General features: G+C 51.5%; 1 protein-coding gene across 5 annotated transcripts in view; it reads left to right on the forward strand.

The window, feature by feature from the left end:
- Positions 1 to 27,838, forward strand: part of RBFOX3 (RNA binding fox-1 homolog 3) — a 519,986-nt gene that overhangs the window by 22,181 nt on the left and 469,967 nt on the right. Inside the window, exon 1 of one of the 5 annotated variants that reach the window (XM_030828190.1) lies at positions 24,656 to 25,627. The exons of the other annotated variants lie outside the window; for them this stretch is intronic. The gene's annotated coding sequence lies outside the window, so the exon portion shown is untranslated. Of the gene's footprint in view, positions 1 to 24,655; positions 25,628 to 27,838 lie in introns of those variants that run through there. 5 annotated transcript variants of the gene reach the window in all.

Consider the following 27,838-nt stretch of genomic DNA (forward strand, 5'->3'; position numbering starts at 1 on the left):
TGCAGGGTGCTGTTCATTTTTAGGGAAGCAAACAGCAGTGAAGGGGGTGTGGTGTGGGCCATAGCTCAACAGATCAAAGAGAAATTGGCTTGCAGTTTCTTCCTAACCTGGGGTGAGGGCAGTCAGTACCTTGGTCAACTATTATTTATTTTCCTGGCTGCCTGTGCTCAGCTCCTGGAGTGGCAGGAGGAGGATTTGATGCCAAGCCTGCCCTCAGGATGTTTTTTGGTTTTCGTGGTGGGATGAAGACCAGAATGTCTCCTTGCACCCAGAGTCCCCGGGGGAGAGTAAGATCAGTTGTCAAGTGCATTAGAAAACGCTGAGAAAATGCCCAGTCTCGGGCCTGGCTCACGTAAGGCTCAAAACCATTTGTTTATGAACATTACTGTGAGCTCCAGCAACTGCAGCCTACCTGGAAACTCCTATGCATGCCTCAAGACCCAACTCAGGCCGAGTAAGGTGGCTCACAACTGCAATCCCAGCACTTTGGGAGGCGAAGGTGGGAGGATGGATTGAGCTCAAGAGTTCAAGACTAGCAATATAGTGAGACCCCTTCTTTACAAAAACATTTTTTAAAAAGAGCCAGGCGTGGTGGCATGTCCCTGTGTCCCAGCTACTCATGAAGCTGAGGTGGGAGGATTGCTTGAGCCCAGGAGTTCAAGGTTGCAGTGAGCTCCGATTGTGCCACTGCACTCCAGCCTGGGTGAGAGCCCATCTCTAAAAAGAAAAAAGACCCAACTCAAATGTTCCGTCCTCCTGTGAAGTAGCTCTGTCTGCTTCCCCGTGGGCTCCTTCATCTATTCTCCCACAGCCTTTCCCCCTGCCTCCAAGTGGGACCTGGATCAAGGTCCTGTGATTCCCTGGTTACATACCCGCTCCCTTCCTAGGTGCCACCTGGTCTGAAGCTTGTGGTCTGAAGCTTTCTGGCCGGCCTGCTGCTCCGTGGGGGGACCTCACCTGGCTGAGTGACTTGGGCAGCTTGGGGCTGAGGGTCCTGGCTGAGTGGCTCCACTGGGTTTGTAGACGATGCCGGTGTTCCCTGGTTACTCTCAGCAGCCCCCTTCTCCCAGACAGGATTGGCCTGGCCATCACAACAGATAAGTCCAAGTTAGGATGAAAACAGCAGGGGCTGGGGTCCCCAGCCTTGCTGGTGTCTCCTGCAAAGGACACTGGACTGCAAGGTGGAGGTCTTGGGATCAGGCTACCGTGGACGTGCTATGTAAGGTCACGCCGCCTTGGCTCCATGGAGCCTCTCCCGTGCAATGTGGGCACCACTGCTGCCTCTTACATTGCACAGGAAGGATGCCAGCACCACAGTGACCGAGTGTGGGAAGGGGCTCTCATGACCAGCCATGCTCCCTTCTCCTCACACCACCTTCCTGTTCCCAGGGTTGCGGGGGTTCCTGGAGAGTCGAGGCACCACAGGGTGGGTGGGTCTGGGCCTTAATGGTTCACCTTTCTGCCTTGCGCCCACCAGTTACTCTGGCTACAGAATTCTTGAGACCGGCCAGTTATTGAGTCAATTTCCAGTGGTCTTTATTGGACCAGTTTCTGCATCTGTAGCAGCGAATCTATTTTTTATTTTACCTCCAGTGTGGAATTTTCCCAGTTATTTTAAAAAAGTTTCATTTGTTTGTGCCTGGAATTCAGATAAGTATTACCAGACTTGCACAGATGCAAATTCAGAGTCATAAAGGAATATCGACAGCAGTTGCAACCACATCACCATCTCTCCTGCAATCAAATGCCCTGGCTGCCGTCAGAGGAAATTGTAGCATTTGAAAAGCTGCAGGAGAATACACTCTCCAACAAATAAGTTGGGCTCTCCAGAGAAACCCGGGAGAGGATGCTTCTGAGAACTCTGCAGGGACATTCGAAGCAGCTTCTGATATTTCTGATTGAAAACATATGAAAAGAGAAAACCAAACCGAAGATCTCACCAAGTAGCTCAGTTACAAGCCCTACCAGAATAGATTTAGCTGCATGGCTCTGTTGGGTTCTAGCTAATCCTGGGAAGCAGGATGAAGTTGAGGAGTGTCCTCATGCCCCTGGGGGAAGGGTGTACCAGTCAGTGACTGCTGCATCACAAACACGCCCCAAAACGCTGTAGCTTGAAACAGCAGTTGTTGTTCTTGCTCATGAGTCTAGGGGTCCTTCTGCTGAGCTGGGCCATGCTTGGCTGGTCCCAGCTGGGCTTGCTGGGACCTCTGTGGTCAGCTGGCAGGTGGGCTGGAGGCCACTGGACTTGAGACAGGTCCCTGCTTCTCCTGGCTCTTCCTTCTCCAGCAGACTCACTCAGGCTCGCTCACACGTCCATGTCTGGGTCCCGGGACAGAAACGGAAGTGAGCAAGGCCTGCTGAGGCCCCACCTGGAACAGGGGCACCCTCGTGTCTAGGACATCTTTTGGTCTGGAGGCCAGCCCTGATTCAAAAGGCAAGGAAGTAGACCCTGCCTCTTGGTGGAAGGAGCTACAAAGTCACGTAGCAAAGGTAATGTTTCCATGGACATGTGAACAGTTGGGGCGTCTCTGCACTCAGTCCACACCAGGTGCAAGCCTCCATGCTGGGACTCACCCCAGTCTGAGGGCCCCGGCCTGGGAGATGAGAAGGCTGGTTGGTGGATGCGGGAGCTCAGCCGGGGGTCAGTGCCACCAGGACAAATGAAGACTTGGTCAAAGAAGGCCTGTGTCCAGCTCCTCTCCTGTCCAGTCCCAGCTCACTGCTCGGCCCCACCCAGCCCATCCTAACATTTCACTGTCTCTTGGCCCATCAGGCTCATCTGTCCGCACTGAGTTCAGACCTTCTTGCTTCCTGGGCTCATCTTCTCTACTGGCACTTTGCTGCTGGGAGTTCCTCTAGGCGTCATTTTCTTTTTTCACTCTCCCTGGGCTAGACCGGGGCTCAGCCAATACCCAAGTGCCGACTCATGCAGACCCCTCCTCCTGAACATTCCTAGACCTCCCCCGGGTCTCAAACGTTTTTATTTTATTTTATTATTTATTTATTTATTTATTTTTGAGACGGAGTCTCGCTGTTGTCGCCCAGGCTGGAGTGCAGTGGCGCGAACTTGGCTCACTGCAACCTCTGCCTCCCGGGTTCAAGCAATTCTCCTGCCTCAGCCTCCCGAGTAGCTGGGATTACAGGCTCCTGCCACCATACCTAGCTCATTTTTTGTATTTTTAGTAGAGACGGGGTTTCACCATGTTGGCCAGGCTGGTCTCGAACTCCTGACCTTAGGTGATGCACCTGCCTCAGCCTCCCAAATTGCTGGGATTATAGGCGTGAGCCATCACCTGGCCTTTTAAAAATTTTTAATTGTTTAATTTTTTTATTCCAATAGGTTTTTGGGGAACAGGTGGTGTTTGGTTACATGAATAAGCTTTTTAGTGGTGATTTCTCAGATTTTGGTGCACCCATCACCCCAGCAGTGTATGCTGTACCCAGTGTGTCATCTTTTATCCCTCACCACCCCCCACACATTCCCGAGTCCCGAAAATCCAATGTATTGGCCGGGCGCCGTGGCTCATGCCTGTAATCCCAGCACTTTGGGAGGCCGAGGCAGGCGGATCATGAGGTCGGGAGATCGAGACCATCCTGGCTAACACAGTGAAACCCCCTCTACTAAAAATACAAAAAATTAGCCGGGTGTGGTGGCAGGCGCCTGTAGTCCCAGCTACTCAGGAGGCTGAGGCAGGAGAATGGTGTGAACCCAGGAGGCAGGGCTTGCAGTGAGCTAAGATCACGCCACTGCACTCCAGCCTGGGCGACAGAGCAAGACTCTGTCTCAAAATAAATAGATAAATAAATAAATAAATAAATGAATAAAATAAAAATAAAAATAAAAAAATCCAGTGTATCATTCCTAATCTTTGCGTCCTCATAGCTTAGCTCCCAAATATGAGTGTGAACATACGATATTTGGTTTTCCATTCCTGAGTTACTTCACTTAGAATAATAGTCTCCAGTTCCATCCACATTGCTGTGAATGCCATTATTTTGTTCCTTTTTATGGCTGAGTAGTAATCATACACACAGACACACACACATACACATATATGTATATATAACATTTTCTTTATTCACTCATTGATTTGATGGGCATTTGGGCTGGTTCCATATTTTTGTAATTGTGAATTGTGCTGCTATAAACATGCATGTGCAAATATCTCTTTTGTATCATGACTTATTTTCCTCTGGGTAGATACCTGGTAGTGGGATTGTTGGATCAAATGGTAGTTCTACTTACAGTTCTTTAAGGCATCTCCGCACTGTTTTCCATAGTGGCTGTACTAGTTTGCATTCCCACCAGCAGTGTAAAAGTGTTCCCTTTTCACCACATCTGTGCCAACATCTATTATTTTTTGATTGGTTGGTTATGGCCATTCTTGCTGGAGTAAGGTGGTGTTGTATTGTGGTTTTGATTTGCATTTCCCTAGTCATTAGCGATGTGGAGCGTTTTTCCTCATGCTTGTTGGCCGTTTGTACATCTTCTTTTGAGAATTGTCTGTTCAAGTCCTTAGCCCCAGGCCTTTTGTGGTCCATGCCCCTGCCTCCTCCTCTCCCAGAGTTCTCCATTTTAGAGGACAGCACCCCCCACCACTTTTTGTACAAGGCGGAGGCTGGGCTCCTCCCTCCGTGCTCTCCATCCCCCGCCATGTCCGCTTTCTGGGCACCCCCACACCCTGCCCATCTCACCTCCTAAAGCCCTCATTCTGTTCACTTCCCTCCTTTCCCATGGCCACCACCTTCTCTGGCCTGGACCATGGCCGCCGCCTCCTGCCTGGGTTCACAGGCTTTGGCTACTGAGTGGGAGGTGGATTGGAGGGGATCGTGGGCACAGCATCTTTTAAAAATGCAAACATGATCATAGTGCGTCATGAAATGCTACCAGAGCCACCGTCCCTCCTGGCCGGTCCGTTCCTCTAGACGTTGCACTCCTCTGGGCCTCAGGGCCTTTGCACAGGCAGCTCCTGCTTGGAGTGCCTCCTCTCCCTCTCCCCTTGACCTTGTCATTGATCCCCACCCAGTCTTCAGAGCTCAGCTCAAGTGTCACTCCCTTAAGGAAAGACTTCCTTAACTGTCCCCACTTAGGGGTCCCAGTTAGCTGCTCTTATACCCCTACATGCCCCCTGAAGTTCTGACCCCAGCTGAGTGCAGTCACTGTGGGGCACTGCGTGACATCTGTCTGTCTTCTGTAAGGTCAGGGGCCCTTCGACCTGAGTCACCACGGGGTCCCAGGACCTGCTGTGGCGCTCGCTCTCTAGACTAAACAGTGGCTGAGACCAGTGAATGAATGTGTCAGGGCCTTTCACACACATCAGCTCACTGCATCCTCAAAGCATCCCAGTGAAAGAGGACCCTGCCTTGCCAGGAGGAAGCTGAGGCTTGGGGGGGCCAGGGTCATGTGTGGAGGAAGAGCCACTGGGTCCACACTGCCAAGTCCCCAGCACTCCCTCCCCTGCAGTGCCCAGTGCTGACTTGGCACGGCTTTCATTGCTTGTTTTCCATGTGTTTGGATCTTTCATCCTTGATGTGGACCCTTAGGAACAGGCTTGCCTGTCCCCTGCAGTGCCCGTGACAGCCTTTGACATAGTATATCTGTGGGAAGCCCTGGCAGAGGTGGGCACCAGAGGCCCATTGTGGGTCCCAGTGGTCCATGGCTCTGGGAGGCTGAGACAGGCCTGAAGGGCAACTCATGCCTCAGAAATGAGCATCTAAACACATCCCATGGGCAATCACACAGGGCAGGGGGCTGCTAGCCACTCAGGTCCTTCCAGGAATTGCATCCTTTTTTTTTTTTTTTTTTTTTTTTTTTTTTTTTTTTTTGAGACAGGGTCTTGCTCTGTCTCCCAGGCTGGAGTGCAGTAGTGTGATCATGGCTCACTGTAGCCTCAACATCCCGGGCTTCAGTAGCCTCTCAAATAGCTGGGACTACAGGCATAGGCCACTGTGCCTAGCTAATTTTGTATTTTTTGTAGAGATGAGGTCTTGCTCTGTTGCCAGGATGGTCTCAAACGCATAGGCTCAAGCAATCCTCTTGCCTCGGCCTCCCAAAGTGCTGGGATTACAGGTGTGAGCCACCGCACCCGGTTGGAATTGCATCTTGAACAGAGATTTATTGAGAAGAGAAAGATCTTGTCTTCCCCTTCCCCACGTCATCAGGGATGGACAAAGAGAGGCTGCGGGGAGGTGGAGAAGGAGCACACACGGAATGGAAGCGAGGCTGAATGCCCACTTTTCCAGGGCCAGACACTTGCACACACACACATACATGTAGGGACAGGCACAGGCACACACACAGGCATAGGCACATGTATGCACACAGATGCACACACAGGCACATACGTGGGCAGGCACATGCATGCATACACAGGCACACACAGGCATGAGGGGGGCTTTAGCAGAGGGGCAAGCTGGCCTCTGGGCTAACACGATTCCCTATGGTGGCCAAGTGGCTTTGGCTCCATGGCAGATGCTCCATGGCAGTGTCTATGAAAACCATGCCAAATCCCTCTGGGTCCAGCTTCCAAACTCCTTGGAACAGCAAGAGGTGCTCCCCTGCCAGGTCCGGAGCAGGTGGCACCTGCCCTCCTCCAGCCCCTGGCTGTGTGGGCACAAGTACAGCTCTCTTCTCTTCCTGCAACAGGAAACCAAGTGGAAACCTCCCGCATATCAAATAATGGTCAGAGCATCCTCAGCCTTGGGGTAAGGCAGGCCAGGGAGCATCTACACGGCCATGGCCCTCTGTGTGGGGGTGTTTTTCTTGCCATGGTTCATGTGTGCATGGAAATGGAAGCAGTGAGTGACTCTGTCACTCTGTCACATGGGACTCTGGAAGCAGTAACGACTCTGATAGTCTCTCTGGCTTCATTCCATCTTCTTTCCTGCCTGATGCTCTGGTGTCCAGAGCATCCAGATTGCAATCTGGCCCAGCTAAGGGCAACCCCTGAAGGAGTGGTCAGATCCACTTGAGCCCGAGGGGAAGTCTTCCTTCTTATTTGTGCAAAAGCCCAGAGGCTTCCGTGACAACCTAAGTGCACTGGTGTTTGTTTGTTTGTTTGTTTTTGTTTTGAGATGGAGTCTTGCTCTGTCGCCCAGGCTGGAGTGCAGTAGCACGATCTCGGCTCACTGCAAGCTCCGCCTCCCGGGTTCATGCCATTCTCCTGCCTCAGCCTCCTGAGTAGCTGGGACTACAAGCGCCCGCCACCACGCCCAGCTAGTTTTTTTTTTGTAGTTTTAGTAGAGACGGGGTTTCACCATGTTAGTCAGGATGGTCTCGATCTCCTGACCTCGTGATCCGCCTGCCTTGGCCTCCCGAAGTGCTGGGATTACAGGCACGAGCCACCGCGCCCGGCCGCACTGGTGTTTTATGATCTGCATTGGCCTAGGTTAGTGTCATTGGGACAGACTCACTTTGGTCACAAATATTTGGTGTCTGCTCTGCCCAGCTGTGGAGCTCTCATGTACGTCTGTGCCTTTCTTTGGCCAATGACCAAAGTCATTGATATGGGGCTGGAAGTTGTGTCTGCCACGGGTTAGGATGGAGTGTATCCATCCCTCTTTCCTCTCTGTCGTGACCACCAGGAATGTTCCAGAAAGAGGTTGCTTTATCAGCCTGGCCCCTTGCATGAGGAGCAAGATGGACCCGTGATAGGAACGTAGCATGAGCAAAAAAATCTTTGCTCTAAAGAGTGACTGACTCGGCAGCTGTTTGTTACTGCAGCGAAACCTCTTTTCTCCTGGCTGATCAAGGTGCCTCACTGAAGTCATCTCTCAGCCTTTGGCAGTGGTTTAATTCAGTGAGTGCCTCTGAACAGTTGTCTGTGCCGAGTGATGGAAGCAATAAGAATGGGATTGGGTTTTTGTCTTGGTCTAATGGGGTTGCCTGACTGGCTGGGGGGCTGTGCTTTAAACCTATGAAAAGATACGACATGCTGTTGCTCAGGGGTGGGTTGAGGGAGCTGTTGGCTGATAGATCAAGTCTGGATAATCCAAGAAGGGAGGGGGAGGAGAAGAAGGAGGAGGAGGGCAAGGAGAAGAAGGAGGAGGAGGGCAAGGAGAAGAAGGTGGAGGAGGGCAAGGAGAAGAAGGAGGAGGAGGGGAAGGAGAAGAAGGAGGAGGAGGGGAAGGAGAAGGAGGAGGAGGAGGGGAAGGAGAAGGAGGAGGAGGGGAAGGAGAAGGAGGAGGAGGAGGGGAAGGAGAAGGAGGAGGAGGAGGAGGGAAGGAGGAGGAGGAGGGAAGGAGAAGGAGGAGGAGGAGGGGAAGGAGAAGGAGAAGGAGGAGGAGGGGAAGGAGAAGGAGGAGGAGGGGAAGGAGAAGGAGGAGGAGGAGGGGAAGGAGAAGGAGGAGGAGGGGAAGGAAGAAGGAGGAGGAGGAGGATGGGGGAGGAGGAGGATGGGGGAGGAGGAGGAGACAGAGATGATAATGATGGTGGGACTGGGGCAGGGACTGGGTGGACTGCAGGTAAGACAAACCCTTAAGCAAAGCCGTGGCGGGAGGATGGAGCACAGAAGCCCAAGGGGCACTCAGGAAATGGGGCTGGGATGCCATGCTGAGTTCTCAGAGATGAGATTGGGAAGGTACCAGGTGCAGTTACCTCGGAGGGACCAGCTGAGTGCAGTCGCTGTGGCACCGGTTCCCATTTTAGAGATGACAACTGAGGGTGAGTGGCAGCCGGTGACTCCCCAACCCAGTGACTCCCCTACCCTGTGACTCCCCCACCACAGCACCAGTGACCCCCCGACCACAGCACCAGTGACCCCCCCGACCACAGCGCCAGTGACTCCCCACCACAGTGCCAGTGACTTCCCCACCATGGTGCCAAGTCTTGGTGGATGCCTGGGCCACCTGACTGACCACATTCTGCTCCGTCTCCTGATGGCTCCCAGCCTGTCCTCTCCAGCTCCTGCCAGCCCTGGAGCTCGCCTCCTCCTCTCCTTCGTCACTTGCACGTGCTGGATGCTCTCCTCTCCACAGCCTCCCCTCAGCATTGCCGACCCCTCTGCCCTACCCCGAGCAGGTCCCAAGGCCACGTTTTGTGGTTTTGTGGAGATGGTCTGCAAGACAGAATCTTCCCGAGTATCCAAGAAAAATGACCTGTGAATATCAAGGCCAAAAGGGGGGTGCAGTTCTTGGTTTTGGGGAGCAAACTGGCTGATGTGATGTTGCCTCCCTTGTGGGCTTTTCTGGTAGGAGCCATGGGCCAGTGGCCAGCAGCAAAGCCAGCGCCCGTGTCGACTGCAGCGTTCATGTCAGACTGGGCTGCCTTGGGCTGGGGACAGGGAGCCCAGTCGGGTCTGTGCCTCCCCATGGGGCAGGACCAGATGAGGTTCCCCCAAAGAGCATGGAGAACAGTTGGGCAAGGGCAGGAGTGGGAAGCAGAGCTGGGCAGGAAGAAAACAGCACGAAGGCCCGTCCTGTTCCGAAGGGAAGAGGGAACGTGATGGAGAAGCATGGGAGATGGACGAAGCACGATGCTCAGGACGTTGAGGGGGCAGGAGGCTGAGTCTGAAGTGCAGCCACCCTGAGTCAAGGCCACTGCGTCTTAGAGAATGTAACTAACCAGGGAATTTGCAGCAGGTGTAACCACAGTTGTGCCATTGGGGTCATGCGGTGATGGAGTGAGCCCTGAGGTCAGCCCTGGGCAAAGACCCTATGCCAGGAGAATGGTGGAATTCTGGAATTATCTGCTGTGCTCCAAACCCAATGCCAAGCAAATCCTACACCAGCTACCCACACCTCTGGCTTCCTGGAAGAAGCTGCGCTTTGTTTTAAATGCTTATTATTTTATTATTATTTTTTCAGAGCCAAGTCAGGGAGTTCCTCTCCCACAGACAGATGTTGTGAATTCATGCAGCATCCAGACCAAGGGTCTCTGTTGAGGATGTGGAAAAAGTGCACGAATGTGCGGGCCTCTGGCACAGAGCGGGTCTCAGGATGGCCGGCACGTCCAGGCCTTCACCTCATCCACCTGCCTCCAGGGGAGGGCACAAGCCCATGAGGGGTTGAGTGGGTACTGTGTGCATACACCCACAGCCACCTCCCCAAAGACACAGAAGAGGATGCGCAGGGAGCCTGCCCCAAGGGGTGCCACGCAGTGGGCACCCTGCCTCGATTTGGTTGTGCTCTGTATCTGATGGGCTGCCTATTTTGCATTCCTGATTAACCATGTGCTGTTTGGGGGAAAGGTATTGGAGGGCTTGACTGCCCTGATGCTCCCCAGAGCTGGTTTTGTTACAAAGCTCCTGATTTCCCCGGGCTTTGTGGTTGCTCCCGGCATCGCCAAAAACCCCCACGGGTGAGAGAAGCGCTCCAGGTGGCCTTTTCTGTTGGACAAGTTTGGGCCACCCCCCTTCCCTCCACCACTACCCCAGGTTGGGCTCAGCTCTGCCTCCTGCCCATCCGGAAAGCCAGCAGTGCTCAGGCCGAGGAAGTGAGGACACTCTGGGGCCAGGTGGAGGGACAGCAGGGTTCTGAGCTGAGCGGATGCTTATTTTTAGGAGCCTGTGGGCACTGCCACCCACACTGGGTCTGCACGGGCCCCTGAGCTCCATCTTCTGTGACAGTGGTTCAGAGCCACCCTCGCGCCAGGGGGACCTAGCCTGGCATTGCCCAGCTTTTCACAAAGGGTGCTCAATGCTGCTCTGGTCCAGAGAGCACCGTACCCCAGTTCTCCTACACTGGCCTCCCTGGCCCCTCCAACTCTCTCCCTCCCTTTCTCCTTTGGGTTTTCCAGGGAGGAGGTGTGTTGACAACCTGCTTCGGGAGCTGGAGCCAATTCTGAAACAAGTCAGTAATGATAAGCCACAGACGTGTGTGTGCTGGAAGTGGGATCTTCATTGGCAAAGTGTGCGCCCATCACCTTTGACTGTACTTGCAGAAACTTCTGTTGCTCATGCAAGGGAACTTGGCACTGGAAACACAAATGCTTTTCTTGTCCCCATGTATGTCATTAAAATGGCCTTTGAGTTTATTTCTTCAAGTTTGATGATAAATGTTTAAATAATCAAGCTTAGAGACATTTTTGGACATTGCTGCTTTTTCCTCTGGTGCATTTCCCCTGCCGAATTGGGTCTGCCCGTGTATGTGAAGAATTGCTCACTTTCTTCCATCTTCAGGGCCTCGTTGCTTCCCCATGGAGGGTGCCATTTGCCCAGTTCGTAGTGCCTGACTCCCTCAGTGGTCCTGCACCCCACCAGGTTCTCCAATGTGTTACTCACACGCTACTTTTCAGTTCTAGCCAGAATTGTCGGAAATCTAGCTTTTGGAAAGTTTAGATCTTGGTCGTTGGAAGACAGACGTGTCCTGCACTAGATCTCTCCATCTTCGTCAAAGCCAAGATCACTTCTTGGGGTTTGAGTGCGAGGCTGGGATGGGGGTCTGGAGAGTGAAGAGTCCAGAGTGAGACCTGCATGCTGTGTGCTGTCCGTGTGCAGGCTCTACAGGCTTGAGTAATCCCCCTCCATCCTAGTCCGGTCTTTGGGGTCTGGGTTTTGGGACTCTCAGGAACCCCATTTCTAAGACAGGAAGGTAGACAGCAGGAAACATCAAGCCATAGCCAGGTGGGAGGGGACTACAAGTGTCTGGGACTAGAGCTGTGGGCACCTGTATCAGTCAGGGTTCCGTGGAGAAACAGAACCAGTAGGCTGTCTCTACCCATCTCCATCTCCATCTTCTCCATGATCTCCATCATTTCCATCTTCTCCATGGTCTCCATCTTCTCCATCATCTCCATGATCTCCATCATCTCCATCTTCTGCATGATCTCCATCTTTATCATCTTCTTCATCATCTCCACCTTCTCTATCATCTCCATCTTCTCCATCATCCCCCACCTCTCCATCATCTCCATCGCGTCCACTATCTCCAACCTGCCCATCATCTTCTTCATGATCTCCAACTTCTCCATCATCTCCACCTTCTCCATCATCTCCATCTTCTTCATCATCTCCAACTTCTCCATCATCTCCATCTTCCATCATCTCCAACTTCTCCATCATCTCCATCTTCTCCATCATCTCCAACTTTTCCATCATCTCTATCTTCTCCACGATCTCCAACTTCTCCATGACCTCCACCTTCTCCGTCATCTCCACCTTCTTCATCATCTCCATCTTCTCCATGATTTTCATGATCTCCATCTTCTCCATCATCTCCATGATCTCCAACTTCTCCATCATCTCCATCATCTCTATGATCTCCATCTTCTTCATCATCTCCATCTCTATCCCCATATCTCCATCTATCAAGAGATTTATTTTAAGGAATTTGTTCACATGATTACAGGTGTTGTCAAGTCTGAAATTCCTAGGACAGGCAGGATTTGCACGGCTGTCTTCAGGCAAGAATTTCTTCTTCTCTGGGAAGCCTGAGTTTCTGCTTTTCAGGCCTTCAGCTGATTGGGTGGGACCTACCCATCCACCTTCTGGAGGCTCATCTCCTGTACTGAAGTCAGCTGATTGTAGAAGTTCACCACAACAACCAAATATTATCTCAGCAACACCCAGATTCACGTTGGACTGAATCCCTAGAGACTATGGCCTGGCCATTTGGACACAACACTGACCAGCACAGCATCCCTCCAAGCTCCCAACAGGACTGGTGACTTTTGCTTGGAGGTTTGGTTTTGATCAGTGGTTTCAGCCTAACCGAGGGGGTGGGCTTGCTCCTATCACCGGAATACCATGAAATAATTTGCAGCCTTATGGGGAGGGGCCAGACTAAAAATAGCATGTACTGGGCCTAGGGCTAGATTTGCTCTGGCAGGCTGCCCCGGGCAAAGACTTAGCTCTTTCCCAGAAGTCGGAATTGCCTTGACCCCATGTTTAGTGCTAAGACAGAGGTGCCCTAGTTGTTCAATTTTTAGCCTCATTTAGAATAGCTTTTTCAAAGGGTGAGTGACAGCGACTTAAACGACTGTCTTCCTTCTTCTTCCTGTGCACTTCCCTCCAACCAGTTTCTCTAAGCCAAAGTCTGACCTTGTCACTACTATATTCACAACACTTCAAAGGGCTTCCTGTGGCTTTTGGAAGACGGAGCTCCTACCTATGGCATGAGGTCCGTCCCCCAGCCCTGCTGGCTGCCCCTGCACCTCGACCCACTTCCTTTGTAGCTCTGTGGCCTCCCGGAGTCCTTAGCACCTTGCGCTCCCTGGCCTCAGGGCCCTGGAAAGGGGCCCCTTTGTCTCCCTCACTCTTCCCCCCATCCCATGTACTCGTTCCTGCCCCTTAACTCAAGAGCCCCCATTTCCCCATTGCATGCCCTCACAGCGTTTCACACCTGTCCTTGTCTGCAGGACATCCATGCTGTAATTCATAACTAATTGCTGGGTGTGCATTGAACCAGTGCCTTTCCTGTTAGATCAGGGGTTCTGGGCCAGGGCTGCATGTTGGAATCACCTGGGGGGCTTCACAGCCCCCATACCCAGGCTGCCCTCAGAACCTAGGGGGTAGGCCCCAGGGCAGCAGTCATTTTGAAACTCCTCGGCTGGTTCCAGTGTGCACTCAAAGTTGGGAACCACTGTGCCACTCAAAGTGTGATCCTTGGACCAGCAGTGGCATCACGCAGGAGCTGGTTAGAGATGCAAACTCAGGCCTGGCCCAGACCTGCCGACTGAGAACCTGCCCTTCAGTGAGATCCCCATGTGGCTGGGGGACATGTGACAGTTTGGGGAGGGCTCCGGGTACCACCTGGGAGGCTGGACCCTGGCCTGTCTCCAGCGCCAGCGTGGCAGTGGCTCACCACGCTCTCGCTCAGTGAAACTGTGAAGCCTCTTTTCTTTTTTAAAGTGAAAAGCAAGTTTATTAGGAAAGTAAAGGAATAAAAGAATGGCTACTGCATAGGCGGAGCAGCGGCATGGGCTACTCAACGGAGTATACTTATAGTTACTTCTTGATTACATGCTAAACAAGGGGTGGATTATTCATGAGTTTTCTGGAAGAAGGGTGGGAATTTCCCGGACCTGAGGGTTCCTCCCCTTTTTAGACCATACAGGGTAACTTCCTGACGTTGCTATGGCATTTGTAACCTGTCACGGCGCTGGCGGGAGTGTCTCTTAGCAGCTAATCCATTATAATTAGCGCACAGTGAGCAGTGAGGATGATTGGAGTTCACTTTGATCGCCATCTTGGTTTTGGTGGGTTTTGGCCGGCTTCTTTACCACATCCTGTTTTAGCAGCTGGGACTTTGTGACCCGTATCTCTTGACCTCCTGTCTCATCCTGTGACTAAGAAGGCCTTAACGTCCGGGGAATGCAGTCCAGCAGGTCTCAGCCTCTTTCTACGCAGCCCCTATTCAAGATGGAGTTGCTCTGGTTCGACCCCTCCCTTTGACAGGGGACCCTTAATCCTAAGGGTTGAGAGGGACGAAGATCCACCTTCTGTAACTTCTCCGTGAGGACTTTTTAAACAACCCCTCAGATTTCTCCTTCTGGATCCCTTCCTTGCTGACCTGCTCCCTTGAGGGCCAGCCCACCTTCTCCAGTGGGCAGCCCGCCCCTGGGGCTTGCACCCGTTCTTCATGGGTGGAGAAGATGGAGTTTCTGTTTTTCTCCTCCCCGCCTGGTTTCCCACCTCCGCAGTTTAGTTTATTCCTAGAGAATGTTGTCCTGAGCCAGGGAGGAGAAGGAGGCATTGTCTTTCTCCAGCTGGTGAACGTGCCCGCCTGGCTTTGCTTTAGGCACCCTCCCCCAACCGGGCAGATTCAGAGAGAAAAACTCCAAGTAGGATGGAGATTGGAGGCAGGTGATGCCGGGGGGAGGGGAGGGGGCAGAACATTCCAGAGGAAGATGGCAAGGCGGAAGGGGAGGTTTTTGAACACAGCCAGGCTTGAATCATCGCACTGGAAAATCCCAGATGAGGATCTCAGCAGCAATCATTCACATCAAGTGGCCGCAGCTGTAGGATGGAGAGGGCTTGTTAAAGGGACAGGTGCCTGTTCTTCCCTTGCTGGGGGAGCCAAGGTGAAAGGCTTAAAGAGCCTCTCTCCTTGCCTGGAGCCCCTCTGCAGACCAGAGAGTGTCTCCAGGGCCATGGGCTCCGAGTGCTCAGCCTGGAAGCCCCTCCTCCAGGCTGCACGAGGTCCTGCAAGATTGAAAGGCCTCAAATCACGGCTGGGGACTGCATAGCCCAGAGGCCTCCCACAGGTGGGTGCGTGGGGACAGCAGGTGTGTGTGGATGCGGTGCTGCGTGCAGCTCCTTCCAGAGCACGGTCTCGATGCCCAGCTCCCTCTGCCTTCGTTCCCCACGGCCTTGGTCTTTCTCTCCTTTTCCTCTGTCTCAGGCTTGGAGGAAGTATTTCCAGTGGCTCTGCTGCTGCGCTTTGGAGAGGGTGACTTCTAGAGTGGCTGGGCTTGGCTCTTGCCCCTCTGGGAATCTTCAGGGAGAGGGGACAGAAAGAAGAGGAAGTGCCTGAGGCATAAGCAGGAAAGGTATCAGGTGCTGTAGGGGCAGGGCTGCCAGGTGTACCCAGGACGCCCAGGTAAACTGGAATTGCAGATACACAATAATCGCTTAGTATGAGTGTGTCCCAAAGATTGCACGGGATATACTTATCCTATAATTGTTTCGTCTTCTCTCCGGAATTAGTGTTTTACTGGCTATGCTGTCTTATCTGCCACATTTGGCAAGCCTGCATGAGGTGAGGGTGGGTGAGGAATCCGGAAGCCACCTCAGGGCAGCACAGGTGGCCAGCCTCTGCGTCCCTCAGCTGGCCATTATTCTGGTCCTCAGAACCCTAACGAGCAGCTGAGCTTCCCCAGGTCTTTGCTGTGAGACAATGAGCCATGGGAAACATGCACGTTTGCAAACTGCTGTAGGCCTTAAAGTAATGGGACAGGCTGGCTGCCCTCCTGCCTTTGTTAATAAATACTTAAGACTGTGGTACTCACCTGGGGCCACCTCCCGGGAAAGGGCTCAGCTCCCACTGCCTTCAGCTTGGCTCCCCTTCCCCCTCCCTGCCTCCACCCTGTTGAGAGGGCTGAAGGCCTTCAGGATCCACCAGGGAGGCATGGTGGGCAGAGCTGGGGTGGGAGGGGTCTGGGAGAGGGGGCAAGAGGGGTGGGATCGGCCTCGGCTTCATCCATGGGTGTGCATGGCGGGTGGGCACCTGCTGGGTGTTGGGCACTGGAGCCACAATGAGCTCCTGGACACAGGGACCTTGCCCGAGGAGAAGCAACTCCAGGTGCCCCAAGGACTGTGGGTTCAGGGATGGCTAAGCTGGGTGGCGGGGCAGCCTCTTGATGCCTTAGTTTCCCCATGTGTAAGATGGGAGGAGTGATAATAACACCCGCCTCTCAGGATGGCCAAGAGGGTTAAATGAGAGAATACTTAGCACCAGGTTGTGGTTTGCACATGATGGCTCTCAGCAAATCATGTTCTTATGACAAAAGTCCTGAAGGTGAGGGGTTGGCACTGAGAGAGGACGCTGGGGGGAGGTGAGCAGGCCACACCCAGGGGGCTCATAGGCACAGTCTTCTGCCCACTCCGTTGTCACCACCACAGGCCTTCCTGTTGCCTACCCCATTCCCTCCTTGAGGGATCCTTGGATTAGAGTTTACTCAAGGAGCAGGAAGAGGAAGCCAGACCCCCCGCAGCAAGTTCACGAACATCCAGTCTTGGCCAGGTCGGCTGCGTCCTGACCCACCACCCTTGCTTGGTGTGATGCAGCAAGATAACATGAGATCCTGCAGTGGAGATTCAAAGCTTAATTAAAACTGTAGATCACAACTATGAGACTCCAGGCTTAAGACAACCTGATCAAATTATCCTGGTACACTTCCATTTAAATCTGAATTTCTATGATGCAAGAGAGTGGTTGGTGGGGCGGCGGGTGGGGGTGGGGGACACCAAAGCAGATGAAAAACACTTGTGACACTTTTATGATGGGGCCTCGAGGAAGACTCTGGGCTGACAATGGGGAGGAGATGGTACCCCCAGGCACAGGCAGAAGGGAGAGGGAGGGCCTGGCCGTAGCCTGTCCTAGCCAGGCTTGACAGGGCCAGGTTAGGGGCTCTGCTCAGGGGTCAGTCGTACAGCAAGGACCATAATCTGCTGGCTGTAGGGCAGGCTCTGCCATTTTCCTGATTTGGGGATATTTGGAAACCACAATGCTGACTTCTTTCAAGAACCCAGAGATGCTAGGGGACCCTGGGATTCCTTAAGAATCTTGAATGCCTGATGCCACCAGATTGTTAGTCCAAAGGGTAAAATTCCAGTAATGAGAAACATCCTTTTCAACGAGTTAAATGACAGCTAGGCCAGGGCCGGGGACGTGGAGCTGGCATTACAATAATTACCTAATAGATTAACTTCATCGCAGCATTTTTGGCCTCACTCCTCCTCCCTGCCACTCTGTTTTATAAAAAATTCTTTTCTCCCAGGGCCCCCCCTCATCCTTCAGTAAGAGTCTCTTATCTGTGATTTACAGGTTTCTTCATCCTTCCTGAGACATGACATTCTATTTTTTAAAAGCAACCCACAGCTATTGCAAGGCATGCAAAGCAGCCCAGCCCACAGGCCCACTCCTGGAAAGACGTGAGCCTTGCATCAGGGGTTCCCAGCCTTGGCCGATCCCCTGAACCACCTGAGAGTTCATGAAAAGCACTGACTGTGAGCCCCACCCTAGAGTGTGGAGTCAGGGTCTCCAGGGGTGGGACCTCTAAGTGTCATTTTGGAAATGCTGTCCAGGTGACCCTGAGGGACAGGATGGCTTGAGAGCTAGTGGCAGCCAACACTGTTGGTGGGAAACATTACTCAGATACAGACAAGTTTTGAGACAAATGAAGGCAGGCTCGCTCAGAAGTTCTTAGACTACTGCTGTGCCAGTCAGTAGGGGGAAGGGAGGAGCAATGTGGCTGTGATTTCTGTCCATCCATTCATCCTCCATATATTATCCATCTACCCATCTATCCACCTATAATACATCTATCCATCATCCATCCATCTATAATCCATCTATCCATCCTCTACCATCCATCTATTGTCCATCTGTCCATCTACCATTCATCCATCCACCATCTATCCGTAATCTACCTATCCATCCATCCATAATCTATCTGTCCATTCCTCCTCTACTATCCATCTGCCCATTCACCATCCATCCATAATTCATCTGTTCATACACCATCCATCGATTTTCTATCTTTCCATCCATCCACTCTTAGATGTTGACCTTGGCCACCAGAATATCTTGCATCTGGTACAATGTTTGCAGCAGGCCCTGCTAAGTAACAGCAAATGGAATAAATGCAGGTTGGCAGATTAAAGAAAGAAAGCTACTGACATATACCCAAAGGAATTGAAAACAAGGACACAGATACTTGTATGCCAATGTTCACTGCATCATCATTCACCGCACAATAGTGAAACAGCCCAAATGTCCGTCAACAGGTGAGTGGGCAAACAAAATGTAGTATATCCACACAGTGGAATAGTATATAGCCACAGAAGGGAATGAAGCTCTGACACAGGCTACAGCATGGATGAACCCTAGAAATGGTACGCTAAGTGAAAGAAGCCAGACACAAAAGGCCACACATTGCATGATTCCATTTATATGACATAACTGGAATACAAATCCATACAGACAGAGGGTAGACGAGTGGTTGCCAGGGGTTTGGGGGGAGTGGGAAGCTATTGTTTAATGGGCATGGAGTTTCTGTTTGGGGTGATAGAAAAGGTCTGGAAGTAGGTCATAGTCATGGGTGCACAACATTTGATACGTAATTAAGGCCACTGAATTGTACACTGAAAAATGGTTTGAAATGGCAAGAGTTTTTTTTGTTTGTTTTTCTGTGTTTGTTTTTTTTGCTATAGATGTTTCCACAATGAAAAAATCCCCTAAAGCGAGAATAAAGAAACCTACCTGAGAGGCTAGTGGGGGTATTCCTCAAGGTGGGTGGGTTGAGGAGAAGGCAGACGCCTAAGCATCTAGTGGGGAGGTAGCCCCCATCACCCCTCAGCACATCCTCACTGGGGCTGGAACTCTGGGAGGTGGGGCGGCGGGGGTCTCACTGACTCAGGTGCTTTCCATGGAGCAGGTCCTGGGGGTCTGGCCAGTTTGCCCTTGGTGGTGGTGAGTGGGACGCGGGAACCTGGCTTATGGGCCAACCAGTCGCCTTCAGAGCGAAGGTTTTTTTAAATGGGGGTGGAGCTGGGAAATTAGCCTTTTTTCACCATACAGGGCATGGGGGTCTCTTGAGTCTTCCCAGGCTCTCATGAGGAGGAATCACCTCTTCGGAATGTATCGAGGGTGCTGTGGGTGGGTGGCACCCAGCACGGGAGAAACGTTGAAGAAGGGGCATCACCCCCAGCTTGAGTTGTGGGAGTCAGGGGAACCAGCAGAAGTTTGCCTACCAGTTGCATATCCCTTATCCGAAATGGTTGGGACCAGAAGCATTTCAGATTTTGGATTTTTTTTTATTTTGGAATATTTGCTTTATACTTATCAGTTGAGTGTCTCAAACCTAAAAATCCAAGAACCAAAATGCACCAGTGAGCACTTGCTTTGAGTGTCATGTCAGTGCTCACAAAGTTTTGGATTTTGGAGCATTTTGGATTTTCAGATTTGAGATGCTCAGGCTGTGTGATAAAAGGAATCGGTTCTCTGTTCTCTCAGCACATGGACTTGCTTGTGGTATCAGTACTGAGTTTACAGCACAGTGTTGCTTAGTGGGGGCCTTGGATGTTTGCTTCCAAGACCAGATAAAGTCTTTGTACTCTAGATGTGTGTCACCCCAGCTTGGGGGCTGGCAGGGGTGAGGGAAAGGTGAGCCCCCACTCCTCCCAGCAGGCTACTGCTCTGGAAGATACGAAGTACCCAGCGCAAGTACACGCAATGTGACTGTCATTGGAGAGCGGGCACTCATGCTGTTCTGGGAGCATCTTAGCAGGGTTCCAGGAGACTTTACATTATTGATTTGGTCTGCAAACCATCTCTTAATAGACAGTGCAGAGGTAAAGGTCAGGCAGGTTCTTTTATATGAATTTGAAATTGATTTTCAAATTCTGAATGTGTTGAATTGGAAGAAAAGAGGGTTTTCTTTATTGATTTGACTTGGCTAGCCCTGGCTTGGAGAGCCTGGAGATGGAGTCCCAACAAGGACTCTGTTAAAGATCGCTCTTCCCTGCCAGGAACTTGGCACGTAGCATCTCAGCGAATCCTTACGACAGCCCTAAGAGGTAGGGACGAGGAGTCACCTTGTTTATTTATTTACTTATTCCCTTTATTTTTAGTTGACACATAATAGCTGTACATATTTATGGGATACAAAGCAATATTTTGATGCATATATACAATGTGTAATGATCAAATCAGGGAAAGCTGTCATTTATGGCAATGTGGATGAACCTGGAGGACATCATGTTAAATGAAATAAGCCAGGCACAGAAAGGTAAATCCTGGCTGGGCGCGGTGGCTCACGCCTGTAATCCCAGCACTTCGGAAGGCCAAGGCGGGCAGATCACTTAAGGTCAGGAGTTCAAGATCAGCCTGGCCAACATGGTGAAACCCCATCTCTACCAAAAAATACAAAAATTAGCTGGGCATAGTGGTAGGCACCCATAATCCCAGCTACTAGGGAGGCTGACTCAGGAGAATCGCTTGAACCCGGGAGGTGGAGGTTGCAGTGAGCCAAGATCACACCACTGCACTCCAGCCTGGGCGACAGAGTGAGACCCTGTCTCAAAAAAAAAAAAGAAAAAATAGCACATGTTCTCACTCATATGTGGGAGCTCAAAAGAGTTGAGCTCGTGGAAGCAGAGAGGATGATTCTGAGGCTGGGAAGGAGAACGGGAAGGGGAAGATGGGAGGAAGTTGGTTAACAGACACGAAATTGCAGCTAGATAGGAGGAGTGAGTCCTCGGTTGCAGGGTGACTTCCGTTAACAAGAGTTTATTGTGACCTCATTTTATAAAGAAGAGAACAGAGGTGCAGACGAACTAGGTAATTTGCTTAAGAACAAGTGAAACAAATTGCTGGTGACTCTTGCTTTGCCAGATGGGGCTCGGACCTGTCCCATCAGCTGCCAGGGCCCAGCCATTGTAGCTGCCTCGTGTCCCCTCTGGGGCAGTGCTCGGCTGAAGGTGCTGGATGTCCCATAGAACGAAGGAACCACAGATACTGGTTATGAAGGGCGGCAAGCAAGGCTTCTGCCTCTGGGGTTGAGGGCAACCACAGTGCCCTAGGCCCGCAGGCAGGTCAGCATCTTGGCTGGAGTGGCCTGGGTTGCTGGGGACCCAGCACAGCCTCACCTCCACTGGCTGATTCTGTCCATCGTTGAAAGAGTTTCCCCAAAGCATGGAAGGACTGGGGTTCTGGCGGTTTGGCTTTAGGATCCGCTGTGGACCTCAGCTCTTCCCCCGTCCCCTGACCCACCCCAAGATGCACAGCACATGGATGGACGCGGTGCTGCGCCAAAGCTGGTCTTACCAGTTTTCCTGCATGCACCTGAGAGTCTCCCTGGAGCTGCAGGACCATGGTGATGGAGCACGGAGCTACTGAGGAAGGCTCTTTAGTGCTGGCCGCTTCTTATAGTAGACGAGTGGAGACCCCAGGCCCAGCCTGGTGAGGCTTGAATAGGGACTGTGGCAAGACGTGCTTATGCAAAGGGAGGGCTCATTCATCATTCGTAATTGGTTGAATAACAAATGAAAGCTGATTAACAAGTAGAAGGAACACAGAGGGAGGTCTCTAGAGATGTGCCGTAGGGCTCCGTCAGCACCTTCTCCCTGCTCCTCATGGTTGCTGATGTCTCGGATGGGGCGCAGGTGGCAGAGTTATTAAATCCGAGGATGACAGGGAGCTGGAAGGATTGGTGAGAGTGCTTCATAGACAGGCTTAGGATCTAAATATATCTCAACAGTCAGAATGGTAGGGTGAAGCTAGCAAAATACAATTTAGTAGAACCCAAAATACTTTACTGGGGTCCAAATAGCCAAGCTTTCCAAGCCTGTGATGGTGAGACAGAGCTAGGTGGTTGCATGTATGACTTAGCAAGCTGTAGCGTGAGCCAGCAGTGTGACAGAGCTGCATCCAAAATGCAGAGTGGTCTTGGGTTGCATTCATAGAAGTATTGTCTGCAGAAGAAAGGAGGAGACCCTGCTCTACCCTTTCCCAGATAGGGCACTGCCAGGGTCTTGCGTTAAGATCTTTATGCCCTACTTTCAAAGGACTTTGATTAATCAAGACTCCAAAATGAATTCTATAGCCAAAAAAATCGATGTGCTAGGCTGGGCATGATGGCTCACGCCTGTAACCCTAGCACTTTGGGAAGCCAAGGTGGGCAGATCATTTGAGGTCAGGGGTTCGAGACCAGCCTGACCAACATGGTGAAACCCTATCTTTACTAAAAATACAAAAAAATTAGTGGGTGTGGTAGCACATGCCTGTAATCTCAGCTACTCGGGAGGCTGAGGCAGGAGAATCGCTTGAACCTGGGAGGCAAATGTTGCAGTGAGCTGAGATCGTGCTGTTGCAGTCCAGCCTGGGCAACAGAGCGAGTCTCTGTCTCAAAAAAAGAGAAAAAAGATGTCCTAAATGTACTAAATGTATTGTTTGCTTCTTAAAAAATATTTTCTATGATTATAGTAAATAGTTTCTTTTTGCAAAAAGTAGAGAAAGCGCAGAAGAGGGTAGAGATGGGAACAAAAATCAACCATAACCTCACCTTAATCTTCCCACCCAGAGACAACTACTTTAACATTTTGGTATATTTCCTAGTAGTCTTTTAAAAATATATATATTTTAAAATAAAATTAGAATGATGTTTATATATGGTCTGTACCCTGTTTTTACTTAATATGACAAGGTGAGCATCACTCTTATTTATTTATTTATTTATTTATTTATTTTTGAGACAGAGTCTTGCTCTGTTGCCCAGGCTGGAGAGCAGTGGTGCGATCGCTGCTCACTGCAACTCTGCCTCCCGGGTTCGAGCAATTCTCCTGCCTCAGCCCCCTGAATAGCTGGGACTACAGGCATGTGCCAGCACGCCCGGCTAATTTTTGTATTTATTAGTAAAGACAGGGTTTCACCATATTGGCCAGGCTGGTCTGGAACTCCTGACCTCGTGATCTGCCTGCCTCAGCCTCCTAAAGTGCTGGGATTACAGGTGTGAGCCACCGAGCTTCTACCACAACCATACGCTTCAGTGGCTGCTGACTAGTCTGTGGTGTGGATGTCCCCAAAATTCATAATTTGTTTCCTTCTTCCTGTACTGTCGGCTGTTTGGGTTGTTTCCAGTTTTTTTCTGCGTTATAAATAATCCGGTGATTAACTTCCTTGTACATAAATCTTGGTCTGCGCCTCTGATTATTTCTGTAGGATCAATTCCTAGAAGTAGAATTCCTGGGTCAAGGAATATAAATGTTCTTAAGGCTCCAGCGCCGTTCTGCTAAGGCGTCCTCGAGGAAGGTTCGGCTCCTATTAACATGTGCGCACCAGCCCCCACCAGCCAGAAAGGCCGGCTCCGCCGTTATCCCTAGATGCCACCTTCGCCAAGGTAATAGGTGAGAATGTTGCCCCTTCAGGCAGGTTCTCACTACAGCAGCTCATGGTTTTCTTCCCAGCATGATTAATGCCATTTTGGGTTTGCTGCTATTGGGAACCTTGTCTGTTTCATCTGGCCCAAAGTGCACAGGGAAGGACTGTTCAATGAATGAAAGGAAGTCAAATGGGAGCTGACTGGCAAAAAGGTCCTGATGGTTTGGGCTTGGGGGAGAGCAGGATGGCTCAGGGCAAAGCCAGAAGCCAGCTTGCCTGATTTAAATGCTGGTTCTTACCTTAGCTGTGTGACCTTGGGCAAGGTACTGACCCCAAAGGAGCTGCAGGTCCTCCATCTGTTTTGGGGCTGTCACACTGGGGAAGCAAAACCGTGAAATGTGCAGAGTACTCAGCCTGGCACAGGGTGCGTAGCAGAGTTAGTGCTCACTTAACGGGAGATATTTTTCTTAGAATCATTATTCTTGTTGCTTTTGTCTATATGAAGAATGCTTTTATGACTCATGGGAGAACTCCCTCAACTCCATCCTCTGGTTTGCCCAACAAATATTTATTAAATGCCAGCTCTGTGGGTGGAGAACACGTACCACACAAGCAAATAGCGACAAGACGCCCTCAGACCTAGACTCCCGGCCAGTGGGGGATTTAGGCAAGGCACTGAAGATGGATTGGTTTAACTCCAAAGGAAAAAAATGTGCCAAGAAAAAAGAGCAAAAGAAGACCTATTCTACTCCTCTAGTATATGGAAAGGAAACTCATCTCACGAGTAATCAAACCTGTACCAATGTCAACAATGTGACACCTCTTTTCCCAGATTGTTAGCAAAGACTTAAAAAAAATGCTAACACACAATGCTGGGAAGGTTGTGGTGAAACAGGCACTCCTTTAAATCATGCCATGAAATCAAATGTGCTGTAGGCCAGAGAGATAAACATGCTGAGAAGTGGCTGCCTTCATCTTCCCTGTAACGGAGCTGCTGAGGGCAGTGGGGTGTAGGGATCCTGCCCTTTCCTTGCAGACAGAAGCGAGGCGTTTCATTTCCTGCCTCACCAGGCTGCTGTCTCTGAAGGGACAGTCTGATCAATAGATGAGTCAGCCTCTGACCTGTTCATCCTCTTCCTTCTCATTGAACATTCCTTAGAGATTCTTCTTCTTTTTTTTTTTTTTTTTCAAGGACCCGTTGGCTACCTGGCCCACATTTTAAAACATCTTTTTGTTGGTGGTTTTTGTGGGCTATTGATCCTGTTGGCTTGTTTTCTGAGATCCGCTTCATTTCGAATGTTCCTAAAGGGAACTTCAGGACAAACCAGGCCTTCTTGCTCCCCCCGCCCGCTCTGCTGCTGCGCAGGGGCCAGGCGGAGGCAGTGGGCGAGTGCGGGCTGGCACAGGGCCTCATCTCCAGGTTTTCATCTGAGCTGTGATTTCCCTAGGCAGGTGGGAGGCAGGCGTCCAGCAGAGCCGTGCTCTGCAGAGGGGAAAAAATCCCAGCACAGCTCTGTCGAGTCTTTCCTGCTGGATTCCTGGGGTGGGTACGAGCCCCTCACCTGGGCCCCGTGAACCCATTGATCATGTCATTAGGGTCCCTGCTCCTTTTATCCGGAGCTGGGAGGAGAAGGTTGTACGTGGCAGGCAGCAGGGTTCTGGCCCCTACCTCGATTCCCTTATCTCCAGCCGGGGCCGGGGCCCACCCTCCATGGACTTTCTCTGGCGCCCCCAGATACTGAAGCGGCAGCAGCAACAGCCCGGGTGGTACTTCGTGCTGGATGTGTATTTTCAGAAGCTGCGGGGGACGTCATGTGTATAAAATTAGCATTGCCTTGTTGGCCCCTTTCAGACTAATTCGGAGTGAAATGTTTTAGCAATGGTGGGCTGATTCTATCAGGAGAACAAGAACTAATTAAATTCCCTCTGACCATCAAGCAGTAAATTATTTATATCCAGACAGATGCAATCTAATCTCTAGCATCCAGCGAAACCCAACATGCATGCTACTTGATTTTTCAAGGGGAGAGGAAGAAAAAGAGACAAGGCTCAAGTACTCAAGAGAGGAGACAGACGGCGGAGAGAGCCACAGGACTCTGGCCCGAGAGGCACTCAGCTCCATGTGTGGATGGGGAAGCCGCGGACTCCGGTGAGGGCTCAGGACTTCCATTCCTGGTTTCCAGTAGCCTCAGCTGGCATGCTATTCCTTGCAGGCAGGAATAAAGAAAAAAGGAGTCCACAAACCATTCTACAAGGCTTTGTTTAACACAATCTCAGCTGTTTAGGGGGACAGTTAATTTCACTAATGAATTTGCTAATGCATGTCACAGATGTACTGGTCTGCCCCTTTTGGTGGCCTTTGGTGGCCTTTGGTGCCTGCTGAGTGGCTGCCAGCTTGCATTTTGGAATGGAGTGATTAGCTTGTTACCATGAGGTGAGCTGTGTGGGCCACTGCCCATCTCTTCTGCTGCCCACCCGGCAGTGGGACTTATAGCACCATGCATGGGAAGCCCAATGTCCCTCCCCCTGATGCCAGGGATGACATCTTTGCTGGGCGTTCCTGCCCATCCCCACCAGACATAGGTGTGGACGGGAGCCTGGGTCTGCTTTGGGTCTAAGTCCCTACCCTCATGTGCCCCTCTCTTGGGAAGAGTTGAGGGCTGCCCTCAGGACACTGGTTGCTGCTCTGTGACTTGGGCCGGGATGAAGGGAGGGCTCCTTTTGCAGAGTTTGCTGTGAGGACACCTGCTTCAATGCCCAGCTGGGTGGTGCTTGCCTTGAGGGGTCTGCATGTCCTGGGCACTCACTGCTGTCACCACCGCACACCGCTCTTCGGTTTTAGTGGTGGCACCAGCTGATGGAAAGGTGCTGACCCAGTGGCCTCGTGGAGCTGGGGCGTGGGGTCAGCCTTGTTCGTGTGTCTCTGGGGACTCCTGAGTTTGGCGACCCTTGCTCTCTGTCATCTGAATCTGCAGTGGTGGTCTCTGCTTACCCTTAATCCTTGGGGGTGTCTGGAGCAGAGAGAGGTCTAGGATTTGGAGAGACTGGGGAAGGGCTGACTGTCCAGCATTTCTTCCTGGAAGCTGGGCTTGCCGGCCGCTCAGCCCTGGCAAGGCTGGGCTCTATTTCTGGCACCCCTGACACTCCCTTTGAACCCTTGGAGCACGGTGGTGAACTTAAGCCCCCAGGGGCATACATGGAAGTGATTTTTTTTAAATGGCAAAAGGACCCTTTGCAAAGCAGTCACCTTACTGAGTTCTAAGCATCTGTTCCAAATCTCTCAAGATTTTGAAACTTCTCTTTTGGTCTTACCGTGGAGCAAGGCATATTCGTTTGAACTGTGGACATACCCTCCTTTGAGGGTGGAGCTGATTTTGGGAGAGGCCAGGTGCCCCCAGCTCTGTCTGTCGGGGAGCCTGGCCCACAGAGTTGGCTGGGGCCCAAATGCTGGCTTCACTTCTTATTACGCATGTGTTCTTGGACAAGTTATTGAATCCCCAAGAGCTTCAGTTTCCCCAACTGTGAAATGGGATCACCCATCCTTCCTACCCCCCCAGGGCAGCTGAGAAAAGGAGAGGACGCAGGTGAAGTCCTCCGCATGCCACCCGGTGCCAGACTGAAGCTCAAGAAGCACCTGAAGCTGCGGCTCTCGGGCTGGCCGTGCTGTCATGGGTGGGGAAGTGGGTGGGGGCATCTGTGGATGAAGGAGACAGAACGGCTTCCCGCCAGGAGTGTTCTGGCTGTGATGAGGTGAGGTTGCCGTGACAGCGCTGGCTGGCAGTCTTAGATTTGGGGAGTTGGTGCTGGAACGTAAGTCACTGAACCCCATGATCCCTGGACTGCGTATTCCTCAATGTTCCTGGACACGCCATGCCCACCGTCCTGGTAAACATAGAAATGAAATTGCTGTTTCTTGAGTACCTGTTCTGGCTGGTCCTGAGGCTACAGTCAAGGAGAAGTAAAGTGGTTGCCCTCTCACACCTTCTGCCAGCAGGACAGGGAGGGCACTTCATTTGCAGTGGGATGGCGAATGCAGCATGAATACCTGCATGAGTTCACTGCTCTGCAGTTTGCAAAGTATCCCTGTGTATGTGAGAGCTGGGCATTCTTAGGCTCTTCGGGTCTCCCTCAGCCTTTCCCTGTGCTTTGCTCAGGCTCAGTGACCACCCAGCAACCATTTCAGCCCAGTCACTTCTACACTCAGTCTTTTGGGGCTGGGATGGAGATTGATGGTGGGTGGGGGAGGCTGTTACACTGGACCTGATTTTCTAGGAGTTGCTGAAGTTGCAACAGGGGTGTCACGAGATCCATCCACCCACCACCCACCCACCCACCTATTCATCCACCCACCCATTCATTC

The sequence above is a fragment of the Nomascus leucogenys genome, chromosome 14 (genome assembly GCF_006542625.1).
Source record: "Nomascus leucogenys isolate Asia chromosome 14, Asia_NLE_v1, whole genome shotgun sequence".
In the NCBI taxonomy this organism is placed as follows: Eukaryota; Metazoa; Chordata; class Mammalia; order Primates; family Hylobatidae; genus Nomascus; species Nomascus leucogenys.